Raw genomic sequence first — 15,522 nt, forward strand, 5'->3', positions numbered from 1 at the left:
CTCTGACTTTGCTCTCTGGCTTCACCTCCTTTGATCCATCGCTACCGTCAAGATAGTGTCTCTGATCATTGGGAATACTGAGGAGTTTGTGTTTTGAAGAAAACCTAATGCAGCAGCACTATTGGTGTTTATATAAAGGTGTCTTTTTGCACTTAAAGCCATTGAGCTAGAAAAGGCACTGAAAGGTTATTAAAACAATAAATTAAGGAGACTGGTGAAGCAGTTGCTATGGCCTTGCTCATTCCTGTTTTACTTTCAGTTCCTATTTATTCCAGAATTTTATACCATCTTGGACAAAGAAAAGTTTTCTTGTTTCCCAATAGCCTTCAACAAATCTCCAGAAAATACAGTCATCTTTCATTATCTGCAGATGATTGGCTCTAGAACTGCCCCTCCCAACCTTTACCCTCCCACCCCCCCAACCCTCCCATACCAAAATCCAGGGTGCTCAAATCCCTTATATTAAATAGCATAGTATTTGCTGTTGACTGAAACAAGAATGCAAAACATGAGAGTTGTGAGTTAAGTTTTATTGGGAGTAAAATGAGGACTATAGCCCGGGAGACAGCATTTCACATAGCTCTGAGAAACTGCTCCAAAGAGGTAGCGGGGAAGGTCAGTATATATGTGATTTTGGTGAAGGGGGAGTACATGCAATCAAGCACATATTTTTTGTAGAAGGTTTCTGCTGGTCTCACGAAGGTTACTGCTAGTCATGGGGAGCAGACGTCACCAAGAAGGATTTTAGTACTTTTCTAGATATGAGGAGATGCAAGAATTGGGCTCATAAAATCACCTCGTGAAAATATCTAACTATCTGAAGACCTGTTCTGCCAGTTTCTCCCAGAGCACAGAGTGCCTCATTCCTGATCTCCACCCTGAACTCCTTTCAGGGGGTGTTGAAGGTCAGCAGCTGCAGCGGCTCATAATTTGATCCTTGTAGAGGTAGATGGCAACTGCCAATTTATAGGTGACATTGCATATAACCTTCACACATCCTCCTGTATACTTCAAATCATTTCTAGATTACTCATAATACCTAATACAATGTAAATGCTTTGTTAAGTTGTTGCCAGTGGGCAAATTCAAATTTTGCCTTTTGGAATTTTCTAGAATTTTTTTTTCAAATATTTTTGATCTGCAGTTAGTTGAATTTGCAGGTGTGGAAACCGTGGCTATGGAGGGCTGACTGTTTATTCCTGAGTTAGGCAAACCTGTTTGGGAGGAAGTTCTTATTTGTATCTCTTTCAGAGCTGACATGCTGTATCTTGAGCTAAGTCATTCTCCCTCTTTTCATTCTTAATTTGTTAAAAGTGTTAAGTTCACTCTTTTGGGGTTTGCAAATTCTTCTGTCATGTTCTAATGAAAGTGTTAATGCTTGAAGTGAAATCTGCAAAAATTCAAGAATGAGTGTAAAATTGATTTAACTCCTGAGGCCTAGCTGAAGTCGATTGTCACAAAATTGAAAATTTAAAATTGGAAACCTTACATTTTGTAGAAAGAGGGAATTTTGTAAAACCTAGGCACTGTCTGAGGGATCAAACACAATTTGTTGATCGCGGCAACTTGGGACCTTGCGTTGGGAAAACTTCTGAGGAGCAGCTCACTCGGGAAGAAAGATGTGAACCACCGTTAGCAATGCCTGCCATTGTAAACGAGCGGAGCTGGAGGCTCAGATTCCTCTCATTTGCCATCTCCACTCTAAATCACAAGCATTTCAAAGGCAGAAGCCTATGGAATTCACCAAAATTGTTACCCCATGATAGGGTGAGAAACTCCATTTTCCTGACTCTGTCCCGGTTTTAACACTGAACATCCCTCTTCCTGGGAAATTCCTCAGTCCCAGGCAAATCTGCCCACACATGTAACAAAACAGACTTACGCAAAATCGTAATAGCTACTACTTATTGAGCATCTTTTTCATTCCAGGCACTTTGCACGTATTGATTCTAGTACACTCACCCTGGGTGGGGACCCATTAATGCCATCATTTTACAGGTAGGAAAACTGAAGCAAAGAAACATGAAAGAAGATGCCCAAGGACCTCCAGCTAACACGCAACAGAGCGGAGATCCAATCCTAGATGTGACTGACTACACCGCCTGTGCTTTCTCTGCTACACCCATGGATTTGAACTTTTTTCTTTTCTTTTCTTTTCTTTTTTGGCTGTGCTGCATGGATTGCAGGATCTCAGTTCCCCAAACAGGGACTGAACTCGGGCCATGGCAGTGAAAGCCCTGAATCCCAGCCACCAGGCCACGGGGGAACTCCCTGAAATTTTATTCTAAAGAAGACCAAGATAAGTGCAATATATGTTGACTAAGAGGAACAATCAAGCATCAGAGACTGTGAGATGCAAAAAACTTCCCCAGGAACCAGAGTCCTGGCTGTGCAAGCCAGGGACACACCTGCCTCTCACACCATCCCTCCTTCAGTAACAGGAGAATTCCACCGGCTCACTTGAAAAAGCTACTACGCACTATTGAAGTTGGCCAATTAGAAAGTATTCAGACAAATGACATCAGGAACATACAGCATGCAGGCCAAGGATTATTCCATTTGGCCGAATGAAAACCTCCCTCCCCGTGTAACGGAGGTTAATCCAGCCTGTCTTACGGACTCACCGGTGGTTTTGCTGAAGAGAGCAGTTAGAAACATCTGTGGCTAATTTGCACTTCACTTCAGTTACCTCTGCAGCTGGGTTTGGGGAGTTTGCATTTGCCAAGTGCACCTTGTGAGATGCTTACAAATATTTAAAAATGAAAGTTGTTGTCTGGAGTGAGGGGAAAAACCTCCAGGGCGGGCACTTGTATAACTCAACCACTGGGTCTACCTTTCTGCCGACACCCAAGAGGGTCAGTGTTGCTTACCTCTCACTGCAGAACTCAGATAATGAGGTTACAGAATCCCCAGGCTGTATTTTTGAATGGAAAGTATTTTTTAAAAGAGACCAAATTGTCTCCATTAGCAAATTTAATCTCAGTAGTCGCTGAGACCAAACATCATTTATTCCCTCCTTTCTTTCAAATATGTGCACAAAGTTGACTCCACTTTTAAAGATCCAGACCAATTACTGTTTTATATTCCTAGGAAAGAGGTTCATGGATAACTTCGGATTTTAAACTGATGCCCAGTTTAAAATGGCTTCTAGCTGTTGCCCTAAAACAGAGGACAACTGATGTTACTGCTATCAAAAATAAATACTGGAAGGCACAGCCCAAAACATTTTTGAAAATGAAGAATAATGAGGGGAACTTGACCCCCAGAGACATCAAGGCAGAGTGTAAAATGGTGTGGCATTGGCGCAGAAGCAGACAAACCGGGGGAAGGGTTCAGAAACACACCAACGTCAATGTCTCCATTTATGTTATTTTACATCTATGAGGAAAGGATGAGATTAAATAATATGCAGACAATTGGCTATGAGGGGACTTCCCTGGTGGTCCAGTGGTTGGGACTCTGCCTTCCAGTGCGGGGGTGGGGGGTCGGGGGTGGGGGGTGGGGTGGTGTGGGTTCGATCCCTGGTTGGGGGAGCTGGGATGCCACGTGCCTCGCAGCCAAGGCACCAAAACCTAAAACAGAAGCAGTGTGTGGCAAATTCAATAAAGCCTTTAAAAATGGTCCACATCAAAAAATCTTAAAAAAAAAAATTGGCTATGCATTTCGAAGTCATTATCTTACATCCTTATCTTAGCCTGCATATAAAATTTTCAGATGAATTAGAGACTTAAACTAAAAAACAAAAGCGCTAGAAGAAAATATTGTGAGGAGTGGGAGCTAAAAAACAACCTCTCTAAACATCAAGACTAGAAACCATTGTTTTTTTAATAGACATATTTGGAAGGGAATATGCAGTTGTGGTGAAGCATCTGAACTCTGGAGAGTCAGACCTAGGTGCACACCCTGACTTTGACATATACTGGTTGGGTGACCTTGGCAAGTGACTTAACTCCTCTGATTTCCTGTTGTCTTCATCTGTAAAACAAACATGTTAATAGTACCTACTCAAAAGTTTGTGTTGAAAATTAAATGAAATATTATATGTAAACCACCTGGGACATAGTAAGAAATCAGTTGACATTATAAATTATTTGTGCTAATATTTTTATAGTAAAAACATAAAATAAGACTCAAGGACATATAAAAATTAGAAAATACAATACAGTGGAAATAAGGTCAAAGTAAGAGCTATGATAATAAGCTTAACTGATTTAAACTCCTCTGTTAAAAGGCAAAACACAGAAGAGGGACGGACACAAACAGAATCAATATTCAGTAACTAAGAAAACATGTATAAGATAAAAATGACTCAGAATGATTACAATTAAAAGGATGGGAAATTATCAGTTATTCATATACAAAAAGAAATCAAGATAGATGTTAATTTTAGACAAGTTAAAATTTGTGGTAGAAAATATTAAATTTTATATTGACCATGTTCCAAGCAACAAAGCATCAAAATATAAAGTAAAAGACTTCTAGAACTCAAGAATTTGACTAAAGCACAATGGCAACATATTACGTTAGCTTTTCACAGATTAAAGGAGAAAAAAGTGGGAATGGGAACATAGAGAATGAATGTAATTAGATTGAAATAATAGGTATATATTTATCTTTAGACAGATTAATTAATGAGTATGCCACATTTTAATGTAATATATATAAAAACATTCTCAATAATAGGTCCAAAAAAAACCCCATTCACTAGTGTAGTAATTTGTACAGGTTGCATGCTTTGATCACAATATAACACAAAAGTGTTTAACAGAAACTTAGACAAATATTCTCACCACTTAAAATTTCTCCTAAATAACTGTTGGGTCAAAGAAAAATATAGATAATATGTACGTGCTATTTTGAAATAAGGATATTGAAACCATTGCTCATAAAACAAATGGATTTTTTTTTTCCTTCCATTCTCTGGTTATTGCTGTGATTTCTGTACACTGATGTCTTAATTTGACAACTTTACTGAATTTTCTCATTAATTCTAATAGTTTCTCATTCCATTCTCTTGTGCTTTTTAAAGGATATAATCAATTTGTCTGTAAATATTAATAATGTTACTCCTCCTTTCCAATAGATATCTTTGTTTTCATTTCTTTGCTTAATGTACTAGATAAAATTTAAACTATGTTAAATAGTGATGGTGGTAACAGACATTTTTGTATTACTCCTGGTTTCAGTGAAATTGATTCTAGTGTGTTTCTTCATTCAGTATGATGCTATCAATTCTATAATATGTAAAGAAAACAAACTTTTAAGATTTTCTAAAATTTTTTATTTAATCACTGGTGGAAGTTAAATTTTAGCAAATGCCATTTCGTCAAGTCAGTATATCATCAAGTGTACTTTTCTTTTTGTGCTATTAACGAGATATATTTTATTGATTTTTTTCCTAACTTTGCAAGGTTAAACTCTATTTGGTCATGGTAAGTTATTCTCTTAATATGCTGTTACATTATATTTGTTATTATTTCATTTATGCTGAATACATCTGTTTTCTGAGTGGAACTGGGCTATTGCTTTCCTCCTCTGTTCTATTCTGGGCTATTATGCTATCAGAATTGTACTATCTGTGTAGAATGAACTTGAAAGTGTCCTGTCCTTTCCGGGTTCTGTAATAGTTTATATAGTTTCGGTATAACCATATGACCCCATAGTGCTCTTGAAGGCACTATTATGATTTTTCTTCAAAGATGTGAGTCCATTTCAAATTGATATAAAAATTACTTAATTTCTGTTGTTATTTTAAGTATTTTCTATCTTGTTTTTCTTATCTTTATTTAACTGTGCTTTGGGGATTCATTGAGTTGAAGCTTGACTTTTTATTTTTCATTCTTTGTTGCTTAATAATGATACAATTCTAAACTAAGAATGTGTCTCTAGTTACAGTGTTTGAGGGTCCCTAAAATTTTTATAAGGATTAACACTCTCACCATTATTCTTCCTAACATTTTCATTCAGCATTTTAAAATTTGCGCCTATGTTAAAATGAGGATAATTGGAAATTAAATGAATCAATACAAGTGAAACAAAATACTTGGAAAGGTATCAGGCACATAATAAGAATATAATAAATTTAGCCATTCTTAAAGTTTTAGCTAATCAAACAATATGACACCTCAGTTCCATTGAAATTCAACAGGATCCAATCCCAAAAGCTATTTATTTATTTATTTATTTATTTATTTATTTATTTATTTATTTATATTATTTATTGGGCCACTGCTTGTGGGATCTCACTTCCCTGACCAGGGACTGAACCCAGACCATGGCAGTGAAAGGGTGGAGTCCTAAACACTAGGCCACCAGGAAACTCCCAGCCCAGGAGCTATTTATTAAGTGACCAGATCCAGTATTCATGAAAGCATATGTTTCCATGGGTGATACATGCTGTGTATATGCCCATTCATAATGAAATAGAAAATAATAGGTGTACCTATTAGGAAAAATACAGAATTACCATTTTCTTTAACAACAGGTGTGCTGAGATATAATTCACATAGCATACAATTCAGGTTTTTAGTACATTCACAGAACTGTGCAATCATAATCAATTTTAGAACATTTTCATCACACTCTCCAAAAACCCCATATCCATTAGCAATCACTCCCCATTTCCCCCAACCACCCCACTACCAGCTGTAGGCCATCACTAATCCACTTTCTGTCTCTATAAATTTGCCTATTGTGGACATTTCATATAAATGGAGTCATGTGTAATACGTGGTCTTTTGTGACTGGCTTCTTTCACATAGTGTGCTTTCAAGGTTCATTCACATCATAGCATTGTATCAGTATTTCATTCTTTTTTGTAGTCAACTAATATTCCATTTTGTGGATATACATATTACTAAATCATGCATTAATTAACGAACATTTGGATTGTTTCCATGTTTGGCTATTGTAAATAATGCTGCTTTAACCATATATTTGCAAGTTTTTTGTGTGGATATATATTTTAATTTCTCTTGGGTATATACTTATGAATGAAATTAATGGGTCATATGGTAACTCTGTTTAATTTTAAGGAACTTCCAAACTGTTTTCCAAAGTGGCCACACAATTTTACATTCCCACTAGCAGTGTATGACAGTTTTAACTTCTCCACATCCTCACCAACACTTGTTATTATCTATCTTTTTGATTATAGCCATCTTTGCCAGTGTAAAGTGTTATCTCATTGTGGTTTCAATTTGCATTTCTCTGATGGCTAATGATATTGAGCTATTCTTGTGCTTATGATCATATGTAGAAATTATTATCTAGTCCAAGGTCACAAAGACTTATCCCTATGTTTTTTCCTAAGAGTTTTGTAGTTCTAGCACTTACATTTAGGTCTTTGGTTCATTTTGAGTTAACCTCTGTATATGGCGTGAGGTAGGGGTCCAACTTCATTCTTTTACATGTGGATATCCAGTTGTCCCAGAACCATTTGTTAAAGACACTGTTCTTTTCCTCGTTAAATTATCTTGACATCCTTGTTTAAAATCAATCGGCCATAAATGTGAGAGGTATTTGTTTTTGTTTTGTTTTATTTTCTGAACTCAATTCTATTCCACTGATCTGTATATTTATCTTTCTGCCAGCACCCTTCACACTGTTTTGTAGTTTTGTAGTAAGTTTTGAAATCAGGAAATGTGAACCCTCCAACTTTGTTGTTCTTTTATACAACTGTTTTGACTATTCTAGGTCCTTTGCATTTTCACATGTCAGTTTCTGCAAAGAAAGCAGCTGGAATTTTGATGGGGATTGTGTTGAGTCTGTAGATCAACTTGGAGAGAGTTGCCATATTAACAATACTATCAATTTTTTTGCTGGTGAAAATCCAGAGCAATCAACTGAGAGCATCTTCAACAGATCACTAAGTTGACCAGGTACACTATAAATATAAAAATTAATATCTTTCATATATGTCAAAAAATAAATAGAATGAACAAAAGTAAAAATACATATAAAATACCTAGGAGTAATCTTAATTTTAGTACAAAATCTATATGAGAAAATAATAAAACTCTCCTAAGGTATAGAAAAAGAACACGGAACAATGGAGGAATCTCTTATACACGAAGAGAGACATACCTGGGTTTAAGTCCTGACTCTGCTTCTAATCAGCTATGTGATTTTGGGAAAGACATCTAATTTCTCTAGGGTTTATTTGTCAAATGAGTCCCATGATAGTACCTATCCCATAAGATTATTTTGAGAATCCAATGCAATAATATATATGCAGCACTTTTGAGACATCAAAAATACACATTAAACACAAAATACTATTAAGATTATGTTTATACAAAGATGTAAGTTCATCTCAAATTAACATAAATATTCAATCAAAATCCCAAAATAATTTTTTGTGATAAACATCATTCTCAATTTCTTTAAGAAATACATACAGAGTGAAGTAAGTCAGAAAGAGAAAAACAAATATCGTATATTAACCATATATATGGAACCTAGAAAAATGGTACAGATGAACTGGTTTGCAGTGCAGAAATAGAGACACAGATGTAGAGAACAAACGTATGGACACCAAGGGGGGAAAACGGGGTGTGTGTGTGTGTGTGTGTGTGTGTGATGAATTGGGAGATTGGGATTGACATGTGTACACCAATATGTATAAAATAGATAACTAACAAGAACCTGCTGTATAAAGAAAAATAAATTAAATAAAATTCAAAAAAAAGAAAGAGAAAAACAAATATCATATATTAATGCATATATATGGAATCTAGAAAAATGGTACCGATGAACCTATTTACAGGGCAGGAAAAGAGATGCGGATGTAGAGAACGGACCTGTGGACACTGTGGGAGAAGGGGAGGGTGGGACGAATTGAGAGAGTAGCACTGACATATATACACTACCATGTGTAAAATAGATAGCTAGTGGAAAGCTGCTGTATAGCACAGGGACCTCAGCTCAGTGCTCTGTGATGACCTAGAGGGGTGAGACGGGAGGGAGGCTCAAGAGGGAAGGGGTATATGTATACATACAGCTGATTCACTTTGTTGTACCGCAGAAACTAACATACTGTAAAGCAATTATACTCCAATAAAAAAATTAAAAAAAAAAAAAGAAATACAATCAGGCACAATTGCTAAAAACCTTTTTTAAATAAGAGCAATTGGTGAAGAGAGATTTTTTCCTATTTAAATGCAATATAAAGCATCAATAATTCATAAAACATTATAATTACAACAATCAACAGATTGTTAAACCAGAATAGATAGCTTAGAATAAAACTCTAGTATATTTAAGGATTTCATTAATGACATAAACGACATCACAAATCCATAGGCAAAGAAAAATTATTTGATAAATGATATTTGCACAATTAGCTAACTATGGAAGCAGGACATGATTGCATGTACTCAGCACTCACAAGAGAAAAAATTAAATTCCCAAATGGAACAGGGAGCTAAATGTGTAAAACAAAAACATAAAATAAGAAAAAAGATAGCTGTATTTGTCTGATCTGACACTACAGACTGACTTTCCAAGTATAAAAGCAATAGAGAAAATTTTATGGAGAAAATCATCTGATTTTCTATTGTAAAAATTTAAAACATCTTCATAACATGAAAATCAAAAGGAAATCAACTGGGAGAATTAAGTATCATAAATCTACTAGGCAAATGGTTACTATTGTTGTTAAAACAAAAGCATTTATAAATTGGAAAATGATAAAACTTTAAGAGAAAAAGAGACAAAGGATAGGATAAAGTTTATCAAACTATGAATCATTAATAAACATATGACAAATGTTCAACCCACTGGTAATCAAAGAAATATGAATTCTAACTACAGCCATCTCCCCATGTCTTAGACTTCAAGTGCAATCACCTAATTAGACTCAAACTCCCAGTTTTACAGCCTGAGGAATTCCAGTGTACTCCCCACCACTTCCGTGAGCCGTAAGCATCGCTGTGTCACGGCTCAGCGCAGTCTTTCTGCATCTGCATCTGCATCTGCTCCCTCTCTCACCCTGTAACCGGCTTGAATTGTCTTCTAGTCTTGCAGCATCCCCCTTTCTTCTAGTAACAATGGTCTATTACCTTTACTTCTTAATTGGGTGAAATATTGGTAGGACTGCATATCAAGGTGCTCTGCTCTCCTCTAGCCAAGGATGTGGCTTGTAATCCATACAGATCATTCAGAATATTGCATCCAGTGAATCAATTTGAGGGAGAAAGAAAATAAGTAAATAATCTTAGGTGGCGATGGGGGCCACCAAGAACACAAAACAAGAGAGTGGGCTAGAACCTACCTTCCGCTTCCCTAGGTATGGGGCCGAGGTCACATTAGGACAGGCTTGCCCTGGGTGACCTCTACAATAAAAATATGAATGGCACCTCAGTTCCATTGAAGTCCAGCAGGACCCAATTCTAGGAGAAATTCATGAAGTGACAAAGTCCAGTGCTCGTGAAAGTTGATGCTCCCTTGTATGATAAATGCATTACCTTTGGCCATGAGTTTTACATTCAAATGTTCAAGAAAATGTTTACAAGGGTAGCTTCTTCCCTTCCAACTCTATTCTGAAACTGGCCCTCATAATTTGTTGTAAAAATTCAGATTGTACCTAATACAATCTTTATTTTTGTTGTATTGTTCAGAGAGGAATGATTGTCTCTTTTGAGTATTAATCTTCTGTTGTTTCCATGGATACCTGATTCACTTAGAAATAAAGCAGGGGCAAATAAGGGACGCAGAAACCAGAGAACCTATATTTGGTTCCTCATGGATGGAAAATCTGAGGCTCAGGGAGGGGAAGTTGTAAACCCCATTTCAGTGGGCATGAATTGGTTAAACAATAAAACTCCAGCTCCTGTGTTTGGGAAAGAGGGAAACATGTTTAATCATTTTTACAGCCGACATAATAACATCTACATTTCTGATCAAAGGAAGAATCCATTTTCAGATCACACCCCAATCAAAGGGATGCTTTCATTGCTGAGAGGAGTGGAATATAAACCCACTGCCAACCAGACTCCAAAGGAAAAAAGGCAGCTATAGACGCTCTAGGAGATGGGCAGGTCCATGTGAAAGCACAGGGCACCCTTTCCTGGGACAATGCCTTTGCAGAAATATTTTCCACTAAGTGCCTGTATTTAAAGTCTTATTTTTGAACAATAGTATGCAGAAAACAAGATTTTGCTCTGCAATCCCATATTATGTCAGTAATCAAGGAAAAGTACACACCCTGGCAACTGACCTCAGGCAGAAGCTCAGGGGACAAACTGGTGAGAACCAGGAGAACCTGAGTAAAGAGGAACTGGTACCAGAACAAATGCAGACAGTTCTTTTATTCACAATTGGCCCAGTTCCTTATATTAAAAAAGTAGAAAAGTCATATCAAAATCCCTTTGCATTTTGCTGTGTATTCTGAATATCCTGATGGTTAAGGCAAAGAGAGAATTATGAATGATGATTCTTATATGTTGGAGTGGGAGGGGTCCCAATCCATAAAAGGAACCACGCTTCTGACCAAGTTTGGAATCAATTTAGAGTTGGATATGGGTTACATTATATGGATATCAACCGATCACCTCATTATGGACAATGCTGATGTAGAGAATAAGGCTTACATCTGCAGGCATGCAGCCTTCATAGACTAAATTAGGGAGATACAGTCAGCCAGTCAGAGGTGGCCCTGCAGCCCAGAAGGCTTCCTGGAAAAACCTGCTTTACCACACGATAGCACACCAAGCTAGCAGAATGTGTGCTTCCTTCACAAGAGCAAGGAGAGGGGAGAAGTCTGCATCTAGTTTCTCTTCTCAAAACCATCCATCCAGGAAGACACTCCACTGCCCAGGCAGGAGGGTTGAGAGAAGTCAAGAGCCTTAACCTAGTGGATTTCCTTCCACAAGGAGTGGGACAGACAAATCCACTACCCCCCACTCCAACATTAGGGTCCAAAGATTAAAAAAAGAGTTTCTTAGGAAAGCCAATTTTCTTTTCACTAAGACTTGCATTCCCAATACCATGGTCTGAACTTCCTTTTCAAAGCACTGTACACCTTCTATGTCCTTCAAGACCAGTACCCTCATGCTGATAACAACAACCAAAATGATCCCTGAGATTCATTCAGAGAATTTGAATGGTTACTCCCCACAGAAGAGGGAATATGTCTTTTAATACAGGACTGTGTTGGTTACAAAGGAATGAACTACTAACAGTGAAGTTTGGAAGGTTACGGTATTGGGGAGGGCTAGAGAAGGAGAAAACCTCAAAACCCATGTTGTATTCTGCTCTTTGAGTTCAGCTATGAGATTCCAATTCTTCAGATACGTGAGCTAAGAATAAGAACTTAAGTTCCATGTATTGAGTGCATGCTCTTCTCTAGGCTCCATTATAATAGTCCTCACCCTCTTCTTATAAAAGTCACCTAAGACATTGACCCAGGAAAGTAGTCCTTGTGACAGCATCACAGCAGGTGATATAGGTCATGGGACAGACTTTAATTCTCCAAAGTCCAGGTTCTTTGTAATAGGTGACATGTAGATCTCCAGAAAGGTTTGGGGCGCAATGTGTGTTGAACGCTTAAAGTTTCAAATTCTCTCCAACATTTTCTTCATCTGTGGATACCTTGCTAACCAAATACTGGTAACCATGAAAATTGCTCCTAGGCCAAATTATCTGTCAAGAAGATGGTGACTGTGTTTTAAATCAAATTCAACTCAACAATTCATTTCGAAAATTGGTTTTGAAATTGTTGTTATGTGCAGGGCCTTGAAAAAAGTGGGTCTTGCCTTCTAGGAGTGCTCAATCTTCTCAGGATTTCAGAGACATCCTTATACCACCCCCAGCTACCGTTCAACAGAAGGCAGGCTGAAGGCTATGATATTAGAGAAGAGAGTAGGTGTGCTATGGAAACACAAGGGGAAAGAAGTATTTATTCTACCTGGAGAAGAGATGTGTTTTGAATGAAGTCTTGATGTAAGGTCAGGAATTGAATAGAATTGAGGTTGTGGTTCATCTTGTACCTAAGTGCATGGCTGGTAAAGACAGGGTTGATTTAAAAAGAGAGCATTAAACTTCTGGGGGTGTGCCACTTTCTTTTCTATACTCTATGATCTAATCCTGCCTGGAACTTCTAAGCACAAGGGTCAGTAAGGAGCCTAAACTACCAACTGTCTTTTCCTGACTTCTCTATGGTGATTGCTCAGAGATACTACATCACATTTTCCAGTCACATCCAACACATGGGCTAGAGGCAGGGCGAGAAGCCTGGATCAGAATTTCTCTAAGTCAAGGATTTATCTCCTAAGGTCGCTAAGCTCCAGACTCTGAACTGGTCAATAAGGGTGAAATTCCTTTGAGACCCAAGGTCATGCACAGGTGACCTTTGGAAATGGAGGTTTATTGCAAGAAATTGGGTATGGCACAGAAAGCCCCACCTTCACATGGTTAGCTCATATGCATAGCTCATTTCTTGGTTCATACCACACTTTGTCCAGAAGCTTCCCTATCACCCCCAGACCAATTTTGTTCCCCTTCCCTATGCTTTCATATCACTCAGAGCTTACTTGCATCCCAGAATGTACATTCTGCTTTGCAGTTGTCTTTTTACACTCTTCCTCCCTGTCTGGTAAGGAGCATGCCCTGTGGTGGTAAAGACTATTTCATGGTTGGTCATATGCCTAGTGTCTAGCAAAGCGATTTGCCATATTAGATATTTTAATGAACACATGAGTGAAAGAATAAGTCAACATACAATACAGTTCTAGCAACTTTGACACTGGAGTCTGCAGTAGAGTCAACAGAAAAACAAGGAAGAAACTTATCACTGCTTCAGAAAGAAATCTTGAATGAGGTACCTTCTCTTATTCTTCTCAAATTTATATTTCTTCAAAGTAGGTCAGTTGATGTTGCCACCTCTCAGCATGGAGTACCCCTGCTGGCTAGAGTTCACCCCACGTCACCCTGGAGGTGGCTGGTCAACCCACAGCCAATCTTTAGGTCAGTCACTTTTCACTTATGTGTTAATGCATTGTCCACAGCTAGAGTCTGGGCGACAGATCACAAGTCTTAGCAGTTTATCCAAACGACAAATGTTTAGAAGCACTTTCCTGAGCAAGGTCCAGTGAATGCAGAACGTTTAAAGACTTTACCGTCAGCTTATCCCAACTAGACTCAAAAGTAGCTTCCAACCGGCTGCATGGACACGGGACACAAACTGCAACACACACACAGAAGCATGACAAGTTTCAAGCCTTTAGGGGCTGCAGGGATTCCTTAAGCTGGAGCCTTCAGTGGGCTCCAATGGAGATGGCTGGAGTGACCATCCAGGACAGTAGGGCTCCTGCAAGACTGGAGAACCAAAATCAGAGTGACTCAGTGAGAAAGTGTATCTCTGCAACAATTTTTTCCTGTAAACAATAGAATGCACATTGTTTTCCCTTAGAGAAAAGCGTGGCCGGGACAACATTGCCATCCAGGCTGTAATTTTCAGGATTTTAAAAAGCTAATAATCATTCTGTATTAGATTTGCATAAGCACACTTAAAGGGTCTTCCTTATTAAACTTTTAAGATTAGCATTAGCATTTTAATTTCTGAAAGATTTATTACATGATATTATGCCTCCCTTATCAGTAAACAAACACAAACATTTAGAAATGGAAACACTCCTATATTTGAGATTCACCACGTTTGATGTGAACAACAACAGAAAACCTCAACAGAGAGGAGCCACCATTTCTAAGCAGTTTCAAGATGCCCCCGCTTCCCTGTCTGAAAGTTATTACTTGGCTCTGAGGCATTCTGGGAGAATTTGTCAGTGGGCCCCCTTGTTTGAGCCCTGATCAGGAGCTCAGCTCGTGGCCCAGGTAAATCTTACCCTCAGGTATAAACAAAGCTGGGACCAGTATTTGCAGTCCCACAAGGACCAGCAGATGAAAAAGCTGCAAATAATTGGCCAGGGACATTGTATGCGGGTCTTTTACAAGAAAGAATATCCAAGGCCTCTGTCCAGGACTTTGCTCCTCCAGGAAGACTTCCTGGGCCCAAATCCACAGTGGTCTCTCTCTCCAGGGAACTTTGACGATCTTTATTACACACAGTTAAATGCTCACTGAACCATAGACAGTCAGAGCTGGAGAGGATCTCAGGACATCTATCTAGACCATGGTCCCCATATCACTGCCCACAGGCAAAGTGACCTGCAGATGTACTTTGTTTGGATGCATAATGATTTGGAAAATATTTAATCAGTCAGCAGCACTTAGAACTAGAAAAAATTTTCATTTAAAAAAAAATATGGACTTCTTGATTGTCTTGAAAAATAAGAAGCTCTTACAATGCCAGGCATTTTGGTTATTAAACTACAGGCTCTCTGCTCCAAGCTCATCCTGTCATAATCTGGTTTATGACACTGGCACTGGGGCTCTGCAAACATTTCTCTTTTGCCAGCTGGTTCCCTGTTAGGCTCTGCCAATAATAGGCATTAGAGAAAGAGAGAGAGTCTGGAAGGCTGGACACATACATCCCTGGCCCTTCCTCTTCCTGTCATTGTCACC

This window comes from Balaenoptera borealis (genome assembly GCF_965194805.1).
Source record: "Balaenoptera borealis genome assembly, chromosome: 4".
Taxonomy (NCBI): Eukaryota; Metazoa; Chordata; class Mammalia; order Artiodactyla; family Balaenopteridae; genus Balaenoptera; species Balaenoptera borealis.